Raw genomic sequence first — 14,277 nt, forward strand, 5'->3', positions numbered from 1 at the left:
CAAAAGCGGGGTAACCAAAGAAAGGCATTCTGTCCACAAATAAACATTGCCCCCTTTGGGGGAAGAAAGGTCTCGGACCATTGATTCATATTTACTGTGTTCTGACAGTTGTGTAAACCCATAAACATACCTTTACGTTCGACATCAGATATGCTGGTATACCTGGCTTTGCCGTCGTCGTGATAAGTGTTTTTGCTTTCATCATACGTTCTGTTTCGTTGATAACAAAAGGGGGCCTGTTGAACTATATTATGTACAGGTATTGGGGGGTAATTTCTCTCCTCGTCGTACTGTATAAAACTTGTATGGATCTAGTACTATCCCTTCTTCTGGGCAAGGGGTGGATTTTGTTTTAGAAACCAGGTTGCATTGGGTGTCAGGGCAATATGTTTTTCCTATCTAAAGGTAAGCCGGGTTGCATTAGGTGTGATAATATCTTTTGAGGCGCGCAAGATAAGATCTCCCAGGGGCACACATGTGTCATTCGTAGCGGGAGTCGCATACCATTTGGGTCCGCTTTCATGGCTATAGGGAACATACGCGCATATGTAACAGTTGGTCTTGTTTAGTATCTGGTTCGTATCATTCATCCATGTCAGGATGCTATTCCTAGGGTGCTTCTTTCGATACTCCTGATCTATATGGGCAATAGTTATTACTTCTGGTATAGGAGGCTGCAGCGTGACAGGCAACAGGTTACAGGCAGCATAAATATCATGGTGCTCAAGGTACCAAAAGAATATGGCGAACCCTACTGCTATAAAGATACAGACAAGGGATAAAATGAGCTTTTTCTTTGGGTTGCATGCATATCTATTAACTCGTGGACGCCTCTGTCCTGCATCCTCGTTATCCATTGTAACAACCTACTTTGTTCCCTTGCACAGGGCTGATCCCAGATGGCGGAGTTCCGGAACTTGCCTGGCAAATGTCACACGTTACATACAGTGTATACATATATTTAAACAAAAAGTTCAAAATCCCTAACAATTACCCTAACTGTGCCGTCCGTTTATACACTAGATCGCAAGGGTTGCACAGTATAACCCGTTCTGCTGTCACCGCTTCTGGCACCTTACCTTGGCACGTCTCGGTGAGGCTACTTCCTACCCTTGAGGGGATGCTGAGGCCATTTCATCTGTGTCTCGGTGGGGCTTCTTCCTTACCCAGGAGGGGCTGCTGAGGCCACTTCTTCTGTGTATTCAATTGTCCTAGCTTGTTCCAACCCTTTACCAAGTCCTTTCTCAGCCAGGTGTCAGAGTTCAAACATAGGCAATCAATGTTGCTTCCTAGTGCGCAGATTATACCCTGGAGTGTCCTCCGTTGGTTCGGCTACAAAATGGTCCGTATCCTTGGTCGGGGGTGGACTATCTGAGGTGGTGCCTTCTTGAGATGGTTGGCGCGTATCCACGTCTTATGGCCAGCAACCTTCACAGCAGTCTGTGTTGCTAATAGGACCAAGTACGGTCCCTTCCAGCGGGCCTGCAAGCAGTTGGTCCGGTCAAACCTTTTGATCAATACATAATCTCCAGGCCTGATAGCGTGGCCCTCTCCTTCTAGGACCGATGGAGCTGCTTCTTTCACCTGTTGATGGATAATAGACAGTTTATGCGTGAGTTCAGCACAGCAATCCCTCAACAATGGCTGCTCAATGTTACCAATAGTTTTTGTTTTGGGGTAGACCAGGCACTTGGGGGGCGGCCCATTACAATTTCAAAAGGGGACAATTTGTGCGTTCCCTTTGGAGTGGTCCTCATGCTCAGTAATGCCAAGGGAAGGGCATCTGGCCACTTCAGGTTTGTGGAGGCACAGATCTTTGCCAGTTTGTTTTTCACCACGGAATTAGAATGTTCTATAATTCCGGCACTCTTCAGATGACAAATTGAATGGAATCTCTGATCGATACCCAAAGCAGTACAAACATACTTCACAAGTTGACCAGTAAAGTGTACTCCATTATCAGAATACAAAAGGCTGGGCACTGTGGACTGGGGCACCCAGTACTTCAGGATACATTTTGCTGTGGAAATGTCAGTGTTATCTCTCAGGGGGTAAGCATATGTCCAGCCAGAAAACCCACACCTCATCACAAGGCAATATTTCAATTTAGCAACTGGGTTCATTTGTATAAAGTCCATGTATACCACCTCAAATGGCTGCGTTGGGAGCCTGCTATGACCTGCTGGCACCTTTACTGATTTTCCCACATTGTGCTGGAGGCAGATGGCACACTGTGCTGCCCACCTCCTGCAATAGGATCCAATTTTACGTTTTTTCCATACCTTGCTCAGAATGTCCTCCATTGCACTTGCATTAACATGGGCATTCCTGTGCGCCATATCCACTACCATGGGTAAATAACTGTCAGGGAGCAACCACCTCATTTTGACCTTGTCCAACCATACCCCCTTGGAAGTCTGTTCATTGTTACTGTCCTTAGTCCATGCTTTAACTTCGCAATCTGCTGCTTCCTTTTGAATGTATTTTATTACTTCTTCTGGGTCCCTTCCCAGTTCACCACCATCCCTCTTCCCTTCCACATCCCTTTGCATCATGTTACATTCTGGAAGGGGCAATTTACAGTGCTCCGCAGCATATTTAGCAACCTGGTCTGCTAAATGGTTTCCCTGTCCCACAAAATCTACCACCTTTCTATGGGCAGAGCACTTCACTATAGCCACCTGAGCGGGTTCAGCCAATGCCGCCAATAATTTGCTTATCAAATTACCATGTTTATTTTGGTTCCGTGTGAGGTGAGAAACCCTCTTTCTTTCCATAGCAGGCCAAGATTAAAGGCCACACCATGTGCATAGGCTGAATCTGTATAGATGGTTACAGCTAAATCTTTGCTTAGTTCCAGAGCCTTTGTTAATGCCCTTAATTCTGCAGCTTGCGCTGATAACTCGGGTATGCGTTCCATATGAATAATTTCATTTTCAGTTGTTATCCCGTACCTAGCCACTGTCTCCCCACTTTCAAACTTGTAACATGATCCATCACAAAATAGAACCCCATCACCTCCCTCCAGGGGAAGGTCACTTAGGTCGACCCTAACTCGGGTCTGTTCATCATGCGTATCAGGCAATCATGCATGTCTTGATCTCCCTCCTCACTTGGCAAGAGCAAAAGGGAAGCTGGGTTTAAAGTGTTACATCTCATGATAGTTACATTTGGTGCAAACAATGTCAATTCATATTGTGTTAAACGGGCTGCTGTGAGATGCTGAGTCTGAGTTCTATTGAGCAACACATCTACGGCATGGGGGTCTCTTACAATTTAGGCAGTTCCCAACACTAAATCAGCGCTTTGTTTAAGAGCTACCACTGCCGCAGCAACTGATCGCATGCACGGGGGGAGCGCTGCAGCCACATTGTCCAAAGTGCCAGAGAAATAAGCACAAGGCCTTTGCCTTCCATTTTGTTCCTGTGTCAATACAGATAGAGCACAACCTTTCTGCTCATGTACAAAAAGGGTAAATGGCTTGCCATAATTGGGTGCCCGAGCCCGGGGGCACTGCACACAGCGCTTTTCAGAGCTTTGTAGGCCTCTCTCATTTCTTGTGTGCAAGTGAAGGGTATCTGATCCTTTTCTGTTTTAAAACATTGTAGCAGGGGCTTAGCTAGCAGGGAGAACTCGGGGACCCAATGACAGCAATATGAGGTGATACCTAACAGACGTCTCAATTCTTTAAAGGTATTGGGATAGGCCATTTCCTGGATTAACCGTACCCTTTCAGATGACAGTGATCGACCCTCTGCAGTGAGAACATATCCCAAATAATCAACCCTTTTCTGCACATATGGCATTTTCTTAAATGACACTTTGTGACCATGGTATGCCAAATGCTGTGACACAATTAAGGTACCTTCTTTACAACTCAATTCAGTATCTTCACAAATGAGGATCACATCCACAAATTGGATGAGCATCACGCCAGGGGGTAACAAAATCTCATCCAATTGCTGTTTTTGTGCTTGGCTAAAAATGGCCAGGCTTTCTGTGTAACCTTGGGGTGCTCGACAAAAACTGTATTGTCGTTGTGCAAGTACAAAGGAGAAAAGGTATCTGGATTCTTCAGCTATGGGTATGGAGAAAAATGCATTTTTCAAATCCACGACACTAAAATAAGTGGCCTTGGGGGGGACCATAGTGAGAATACTTGTTACACTGGGGACAACTGGATACCTGGGGTCCACAACCTTGTTAATTCTTCTGAGATCAATGCTAAATCTATACAGGGTCACTTCATCTCCTTTTTTATGAACCGGAAGCACCGGAGAGTTACATGGGCTGTCATCACACTCTTCAACAACCCCAAGCTGTATTAAGTCCTGTACAATTTTGACCAATGCTGCTTCCCCTTCTGGGGATATTCTGTATTGCGGGGTTTGAGGTAGAGGGACCCCATGTTTTACCTTGATCCCAACAGGGGGAATGTTCAAAACCCCTACATCATTACTGCCAGCAGCCCAAAGATCTGCGGGCAGTGCCTGTAATTCTGGTGGCAATGGCTCAGCCAGATAACAACCACCAATTTTGGATTTACATATAGTCATGCGAACGCCTGTTGGGGAACAATAAATAGTTGCATTCAAACCTTTCAACAGATCCAACCCAAGGAGATTCTCAGGACACCTGTTAGTCAGTAACCATTTGTTTGTCAATTTCACTCCATATATGGATGTCTCAACTCTCTGGGACACTGGAGTACATATGGGTTCCCCACCAAACCCTACAGAAACCTTATTTTCACCCGATAGTGAAACTGAGGGGACGACCTTGGCGTCACCGAGCTGTTACCTTCCCCGGTATCAACCAAGCATTTAACGGTGGGGTGCTTTCCTATTTGCAATTTAACATATTGTCCTTTCTGGTCTATAGGAACAGACACCACCTCCTCAGGTTCACTAGGGTCGTTTCAACTCATTGCTGCTGTGTTATCAAAGAACATCATTCCACTCAATTCATCTTCCGCAAAACCGTTTCCATTCACTCCAACCATTTGTCGCTGCACCGCGCCAGCTGAAAATACATTATTTTCAGGGTTTACAAACCTTCCCTGCCCTTGGGGTGGCCCCACGGGAGGTCCACCTCGAGCTCTTCCTCTCCCACCCGCCTGTTGACCGCCCCGTGCCATTAATGTTGGACAATTGTTTTTCCAATGTCCCGTCTGCCTACAAAATGAGCACTGATCTATTTGTGGTGGTGTCCATTGCGGGGCGTTACCTGCGGGGTTTCATACCTGGGGTCTCTGGTCCTTTGGTTTATTATGAGGTGTATGTACCAATTGCTGCATCAACACTTTGTTTTTCAAGTTTCTGTCTGCCTGTTTCTTACTCTCCATTTCTTCCTCCTCCTGCCGCTCGTAATATTTAGCCATCTCTAGGATCTGGGACGGGGTGCTTGCCTGCCAAGTACTTTCTCCCAATTTAAGTGGTTTGTTAATTCCCTTACGTAAACCCTTCACAAAACCCAAGGCGAAATATCTCTGACCTGTGGGGTCACTAACAGACTAACCACTGTGTGCCTTAAATGGACTTTTGAATTTCAGGAAATAGTCCCCAACTGTTTCTGCAGGGCTTTGTATAACAGCATCAATTTTCTCAACATTCACATCCACCTCTGGCAATACATCACTTAGTGCTTTTAGTATTCTTGTCCCTAGTGTTTTTAGGTCCTCCGGAATGGGGTCAGTTGGTTTCCAATCTGTATCCTGCTTTTCTAATGTGGTCCAATTGATAACATGCCCAGGGGGGTCCCGAGATCTAAAAGGTTCCCATACGTCAACTGGGGTTACGGCGGACATCACGTGATCGATGTCCTGCAATGTCAGGGTACACATTTTAAATAATGCTCTCAGTTCTTTGTAGAATCCTGCGGCATTAGTTCTAGGGTCTGGGGTGCTTTTTATTATACTAAACAATTCTGCTCTAGTGAGGGTACATAGATATATGTTTTAGTTATAGTGGGGTCTTTGGCTAGGTCTGCATTCGCTGTAACAATAGGCGCACATTCCCTCAGGGGTGCCATCACTGGGGTCCATGGGAGAAACACGTCTAATAATTCTTTGAACAATCTGCGTGGCCTAAGATCTTCAGTTTCCCAGTGAGCATTATAAGTTTCTAACTCGACCTTACAATCTCTCACTTTCTTACAAACATCCTCTCGCCCACCTACTTCACATTCCGATCCCATTTTGTTCAGAAGTCCTTTAAGACATACCAGTCGGGTTGCCACACTATGGGTGGCACATATGTCTGTCCAGTATTCTAACTTCCCTTCCCCCTTTTCTTTAAGTATCTTTTTAACCAAAGCGCCTGCAGTTGATTTGGCATCCCACAAGGACTGCGTTCTTCTGAAATGTTCCTGTTCCTCCCCCTTTAGTTGGTCATCGTAATTTTTCACAGCCTTTGTTACCTGGTCAATTATCTGAGTGTATTTGTTCCACAGGGCTGCCCGATCCCTCTCAGGGCTAATGCTCTGATACATTTCATACAACCCCGTGGGCCACGGACACTTAGCCTCATCCCTGAACCACTGAGTGACAATGTTACAATGTAATTTCATTACCTGTCAGAATTCCCTCTTTTGGCAGGTATATAACTTCTGCAAGACCCCTGCCTTTGGGTCCTCAAACAAATCGTGTGCAATGCTTTCTAAGCAGGCAAATTCGGCCTGCGTGAAGGCAGGAAATCTTTCTAAGTTCCCTATTTCCTCTTCCTCAATACTATTCGGATCCATGGTGCCAGTCTGGGGACCATATGGGGGTGGGAGTGCAGGAGGGGGTGCAGAAGGCACTTGAGGTGCAATATTGGATGGGGATATGACGGGTACTGTTAGTCGCAAAAGATTCTTTGTTAATCTGATTGCATCCTGATTCAGCTTCGATGTTAGGGCTGGCAATTTGTTCTGTTTTAGGGAGGAGTGGGTACATGCCTTTACTGTACTTAATTAGTGCAGCTCGATCCTCTACATCTAGCTGGTGCTCAAACTCTTTGTTATCTAATTCACATGCCTTCTCGCCTTCTCTTGTAAGGTTTGTTTTTGTTTCTTTCTATCCTTTTTATCTTGAGACATTTTCTGTTTTATCGCTTCTGTTCGCCACTGGCGAATAGCATCGTGTTGGGCGGGGCAAACCTTTTTCCTTAGCAATACCAATTCTAGGTGTTCAATTGTTTTAACATCAAAAGTACCCACTTTAGGCCATTTGAATTGGATGGATTTCTTTGTGTAGTCCTCCCAATTTTTACAAAACTGTACCGCCCCCAGCCCATAGTTAGTTAGCATAGTATAACACAGAGTGCCATCAGGAGGCGCATGCATAGGTTCCTCATTCTTGTTTCGGTCACACAAGTTTCCCATTATTAATTATAATATCCTTACCAGAATCAAATATAATACGTACCATAAAACTGATACCAATTGTGGCTTACCATCCACCAATACAATTTTCTGCAGATACAATTCACTCACTGCACCAAGGAGACCTCCTCCTCTGTCTGATTTCTTTGGTCCTCGACAGAGCAGCCTTCTGTCCTTCTTCCTGATCCCCGTCTTAAGACGAGGACTGCGCTGTTTGCATCAAAGGTGCGATAGAGGTTTGGGCCCAAGAAGTCATCGTCTGAAGACAGAAGCTCAATGGGAGGCACCCATCAAAGCGAAGGTCTGCAGCTGTGAGGCCCACCCAGGGACGCCAATTTGTAAATGCTAAAATTCACCAGGCGGAGGTCTCCATCAAATAAACGCACTCACAATTGAGTTTAACAGTCATTTATTGCAATCAAGACAAAGCTTCCGCGGAAGGGCTAACTGCAGGACGCATCATAGGGATGCTATCGAGAGTGAGCAACTGACATCACAAAGCTTGTACATTTTATAGGAAATTGGTAATATTGCGCCTTATGGCTGGCAGAAATACGAGACACTTCCAGACATACATATTCCTTGCCAAAATACCTTTGGCTGTAATCCCAGACATTGCAGTGAAAACCACAAAGGCCGGACATTGCTAACAGCTGTTAATTCTTGTAACTTATCAGGGCTTGTCACAACATGTTCTGGGATACAGATGTAACCTTGACCAGCATAGAGGTGCAAGCAGGCATTTCATCAAACTTGATACAGTGGGGAATTTTGCAAAGCAACACATATCTTGTTGCGGCAGCGATAATAATGTCCTTTTATGGGCTTTTAAACAAAAGCAGGACACATATTCTACAAAGTGATGCATGAGCGCCTGATAAAAATCCCCCCTCACGCACATCCCAAGAAATAACAACTCCAAATATAGATGAGTTCATGCTTATTTTTCGGGAAAGAGCGCGGATACTAACAATCATTATTCATGGAAGAGACCCAAAGGTCAGTGAACACATGCTGACCGGCAGGCCGCGCACTGTGGGATGGGAGGCAAAGCGTGCTAACAGATGCGGTTGATGTAGCATTTACAGAAAAAGGCGAGCCAAGGGACATTCCTAAATGTATGGCTAATATGTGCTCAAGGTGAAAAACCTGGGCCTCGTGTGCGGACACAAAAGCAGTTACTTTAACATGGACAGAATGCTATAATGCGAGCAATGATCTAGTCTTGCTGAAGGAAACCAATATGGCAACCCTTAGGAGAAATGGTTTCTGTATTTACACATGGAAGCACATCACATGGGACATAGTGCAGCATAAAAGCACATAACATGGACTTTAATACCACATGAAAACACATTACATAGACTTAATGCAGTGTTGCAATACAAAACATGGAGTGGTTTGCAGCATGTGAAACACATATTAACACAAAAGCAAGCGTAATGGCACACACAAGGGTTTCCCCTCCATGAAAGAACAAACACATGGTCCTTTGGGCAAGCCACAAAAGCAAACTTGACAGTACATTACATTCCAAGGGTTTTCCATATCTCCTCATGAAATGACGTAATCTCAAATTAGCACCTCATTTTCTACACCTAAACGCGCTTTCCCCATGGTACATAATGTCTCATGAATATTCACAAATGCCTGCCATATGAGCGTTCAATATAGCCTCTCAACCGAGGCGCGGTAGGTCGTGCAGCGTTAGCCCTTAATCTCTGCAGAATCAAACGTGCAAGGAGCACACATTCAGTATGTTTCCATGACAACTGTACACCCAATATACAAGCACTTATCTGAGTGTCCGGGGCACCGCGAGGTAACCTGGACCTGAAGTTGTAGAGCACAGAACCCACCCGGCCGTTTCAACTTTCACTGCTGCGGCCTGGGCTGAAGAGACTGCAGCATTCCTTCGGCATTCCTCCTGGCTCCAGACTCTCCAAACAAACCGGTGTGACCACCCGTGCTGGAAATCATTAATAATCCGCACCTCAGCACGGACGGCCGGCATGTTAAATAGTCCGTGCCTCATTAACACAGCTGATAAGGTGCGCAAAGCTCAGGGCTGCTGGGAAATGTAGTTTTGACTACCAATCTAGCTCTTTACATGAACTGCACACCTTTTTCTGCCCCAGCCCCAATTCCTGACAATAGACATAAATGAGTGGGACAGGGAGTGTGCCGTAGATCCTGAATTGACATGGATCAGAAAGGGCCTGAGAGGTGGAGTGTCTGAAATTAATTGCAAGGAAGCAGGAAAGAGGTATGAGCATGTTTGGTGTGAGTTGACGGAAGGCCCGTGGGGCGTTATGAGAGGGGACAAGTTAATTCCTCCGTTTAGTCCGAGGTCCAAGTTGGTTGTGAAAGACTGCACAGCGTGTGCTCTAATTGATAAAAGTAAGGTACTCAGACCGCAGTCTGTGTATCCTGTAGAGGTCCCCGAAGACGTGCGGTCAAAGTTGTGGTTGACATTGTGGGCCCCATAAATGTGTTGGGTGGAGAGTTAAGGTTTGTTGTGGTCGAGGGGGAGCTAGAGAGCCCAGCCAAGATGGACACGAGCCCGTGAGCTCCCACACAACTATACAAATCCAGTAAATATCCAGAGGCATCCCCAATAAAAAGCTAATGTTTGGAAGCAGTGTTGTGCTTATGAACATTCACCCCTTATGCAGAGTGAAATTCTGAAATCAATCGGTACTGAGGAAGAACACGTGGAGGCCATGGACCACAGAGGCGCAGAGACAAGGGAGGAGGAGGCACTCCAAAATGCGGAAGCCCAAAATAACTCTGGGCCTGAAGCAGGTACTGCCGCATATACGCCAGGGCCGAGTACAGCCTGCAACGAGTGCAGACAGACCAGCATCTGGTGGCTCAGTGCAGGGATAGTGTTGCATTCTTTATTGTTTATTATATGTAATGCTGGCTTGCGCTCCCTCCAAACTGTGAAGCCCAGAATGCTGTGATTGGAATGAGAGTTGAGATGGGAGAATGTGAGCGGGGAGTTGGATAACGGTTGGTGAGAGCATGAGAGGTGGATTCGGAGGGAGCGCCGGGCCGTTGTGAATAAAGATACTTTTTGAACTGATTGAAGCATCACCTGGTTTTCCATGCTTACAACAATTTTGCGACGATGACAGCCCGGCTAAGTGAAAAAGGAACCCACGTACTAAGCGAGAGCAGCAGATCCGAAGGAAATTTGAAAGCTTCCTCTATGCCTATACACCGGTTTAATAGTTTATGAGCGTGCCCATTGTGCCCACGAGTGGTCATGGAGGCAGCAGCAGTACAAACAAGGGAAAGCCTTGCAGGGATGAGTTTTTGGAAGATCACACGTGCGCACTGACTCGAGGTAAGCCAGATCATATAAACATTAGAAAAAGGACCTAAAAGAGTCAGATAGCGTGACACCATTTTGGAAATTCAAGTGATTGTGATTCACTAGTCAAGTCAAGTCAAGCTCTTCCTTGTCACAGTTCAGAAAAAAGAAAAAAAAGTTTTTTAAAAATGTCTTTTCCTTGAATGTTTGCCAGTTCATTCATAACAAGGACATCACTCAATAAGCATGGAGATGGGACTTTGCCGAGAAGAGAACAAGTGAAAAAAATAGGGAAAAACCAACCCTGGTGTGGTCAGAATGGAGAGAGAATACTGGAAGAATTACAAAAAGACAGTGGAACAAGATGGGTTCTCGCCACAAAAGAAGAAACTGCTGCTGTTACATGCTTTGGGCCTGGAAGGGCAACAAAAGTATAGAGAACTGCCTGAATTGTCTGTAGATGAAGCAGGTGATGTAGATGAGTACGAGAGGGCTCTGAGACAGTTGAGGAATATGTGTCAGCCTTGAGGAAATTAGCTCAAACCTGCTGATTCGGCACAGGTATCACATTGGATGAATTAATCAGAGACCAAATAATTATACACACCAAGGATTCATTGATACAGGACAGACTCTGGATGGTGAGCAATGCCTCATTACCAGAGGCCATTTCTATAGTTAAGAGAGTAGAACATACTCAATTATGCTCCATAGAGATAAAAAACAAGAAGTTAGAGACAGGTCAAGCTCAGGTTGATGCACAAAGTACGGATGTGTATCCACTGCCCATTATCTCAGAAATGCTAAATTGTATCGAAGGAGCGGCTACATTTACTACTTTAGATTTATCCAGTGCATATCATCAAATTAGCCTGACGGAGGACTGTAGAGAATTCACTGCGTTCATCACACCATTTGGTCTGTACCGGTACAAAATGGTGCCATTTGGCCTAGCCTCTGCGGCCCGCCGTGTTCCAGAGGGTCATGGCCAAAGTACCTAAAGGGCTCAAAGAAACATTAGTTTATCAAGATGACATCATTGTGTTCGGAAAGGGGGAATGTGAACATGATGAGAGATTACAGGATGTTTTGGCCAGATTGAGTGAAAAGGTTTGAAAGTAGAGCAAAGAAAATGCAAATTTAAAAAGGCGGAAGTTGAATATTTGGGTCATGTTGACAGTGAAAAGGGGTATAGACCGAAATTGGAGGCTACGAAGGCCATTAAAGAGTCATCTGACCCTAAGTGCAAAGAAGATCTTAGATCATTTTTAGGTCTATTACAACAAGTTTGTGCCGAACTTTGCCAGCATGACAGAACCCATGAGAAAATTACTTAAGAAAGATGTTAAGTTCGAGTGGGATAATGAGTGTGAGAAGTCTGCAGAATGCATTGGAGTGAGCATTTGCGAATCGATTGAATTGGGTGGATTTGCATTTGGTGGGCAAACCAAGGTGACTGTGGATGCCAGTGGTATTGGTTTAGGGGCAGTACTTTCACACATTTCTGAAAGTGGATGTGAGAAAGTGATATGTCATGAGTCAAGGGCCATAACGGGAATTGAGAGCAGATACTCAGTGATTGAGAGAGAAATGTTAGCCTGTGTATGGGCAGTGAATTATTTTAGGAAGTATCTTTGGGGGGAAGCAAATTTGTAGTTTGTACTGATCACAAACCATTGGTGGAGGTGTTGTCAGTGCGTGGTATATGTAGGGCATCCGCCAGGATAGCTAGGTTGAGTTTAAAGCTTCAGGATTATCACTTTGAGGTGAGGTGTGTTCCGAGAAAGAAAAATCAAGTAGCTGATTTTCTGTCAAGGTTGCCGTTAAACATAGAGGATATGGATCAAAGTGAAAATGTGAAAGGGGTAGCTTTGGCCGTGGGGATCACGTCGAGAGAGGAATGGTTAGAAAAAATCAAAAAGGATGAAGTATTGGGTAAACTCATTGCCTATACTAGGAATGGGTGGCCTGATAAAAGACTGGTGAATTCAATTTTGGGAAGTTAGAGATGAGTGTTCCTTTGAGGATGGTTTGTTGCTAAGAGGAGATAAGCTGATACTGCCCCAGAGTTTGCGTGAAGGATTAGTAGAGAAAGCTCATCTAGGACATCCATACTCCTCAGGCACGAAGAGAAATGTTTGTTCTAAGTATTGGTGGCCTGGAGTTGACCTCATGGTGGAAAGACTTTTGAGGTGTTGTTGGCCCTGCCAGAATTGTGATAAGAGTTGCAAGGTTTTAAAAACGGCACCCATAAAGATTCATAAGCCTGAACACCCATGAGAGCAAATTGGTATTGATATTGTGGGTCCGTATGACAATATAGCGAATGAGAGGAAGATTGTTCTGGTGGATTATTGCTCTAGATGGATGGAGATCAAATTGGTAAGTAGGATTGACACTCACAAAGTCATCAGATTCATGCAGCAGGTGTTCAGAAGGGAAGGGTATCCCAAAGTTATAATCAGTGATAACGGTGTGCAGTTCAGGAGCAGATAGATGAGCAGGTTTGCCAGGCAAGTAGGGATTGAATGGAGGTTTTCGGCCAATTATCATCCCCAAACAAATGGTTTGGTGGAGAGATGTAACAGGGTAATTGTGGAAACTGTAGAACAAGCTTTAAGTAACAACATGTCGGTTGAGAGAGCTCTTTGGGAGAAATTGTGGAGTAGTAGAACTTCTGTCAGAGGTGATATTGGAAAATCACCATTTGAGTTGATGAGGGTCAGAGAGCCTAATACTGTATTGAATCAGGTGTGGGTAAACTACAGGAGGGTGAAGGTTAATTATGGTAAGTATACAGATCACAAGGAGATCATTAGGATGAAAGTTGCTCCTGGTGATTTTGTCAGGATAAAGACGGGGAGGATGGTGAAAAAGGGAGAGTCTAAATACTCCATGCCGGTGAGAGTCATGGAAGTATTTAAGTATGCAGTCAGGGTCGAGGATGGTTCTGTTTGGAATTTGGATCGCATAAGCAAGTGGAAATGGCTGGGAGACAAGGGCAGAGTTGAGGAAAGGCAGAGGCATGGTATTGAGGAAAGGAAGAGGAATGCTAGTGAGTTGTTTGAAGAGGAGATTGGAAGGTGAGGAAGTTTGAGGAGCGGAGAACAAGGTAGAGTCTTTGCGGAGTTGGATGTAGATGGTGTCAGCGGAGAGACAGATATGTCTAGGAGTAGGATTAGGAAGCGTCCATCATGGTCAAAGGATTATGTCATGGACTGAAAATGGTCATTAGCAAATTATGGAGATTTAGCTTTATGCTAGATATGCTTAGGACTAATTTGTGATGTTCCCATGTTTAGTTTTTATTGTTCTCAATTATTTTGTTGTACATAGTTTGTTTGATTATAAAGGGGGGGATGCGTTGTATTCTTTATTGTTAATATATGTAATGCTGGCTTGCGGTCCCTCCAGAATGTGAAGCCCAGAATGTTGTGATTGGAAAGAGAGTTGAGCAGGGAGAATGTGAGCAGGGAGTTGGATGGCGGTTGGTGAGACTGTGAGAGGTGGATGCGGAGGGAGCCCTTGGCCGTCGTGAATAAAGATACCTTTTTAACTGATTGAAGCCTCACCTGGTTTTCCATGCTTACAACAGA

The sequence above is a fragment of the Ambystoma mexicanum genome, chromosome 7q, assembly GCF_040938575.1.
Source record: "Ambystoma mexicanum isolate Mex_15411 chromosome 7q, UKY_AmexF1_1, whole genome shotgun sequence".
NCBI classification, from domain to species: Eukaryota; Metazoa; Chordata; class Amphibia; order Caudata; family Ambystomatidae; genus Ambystoma; species Ambystoma mexicanum.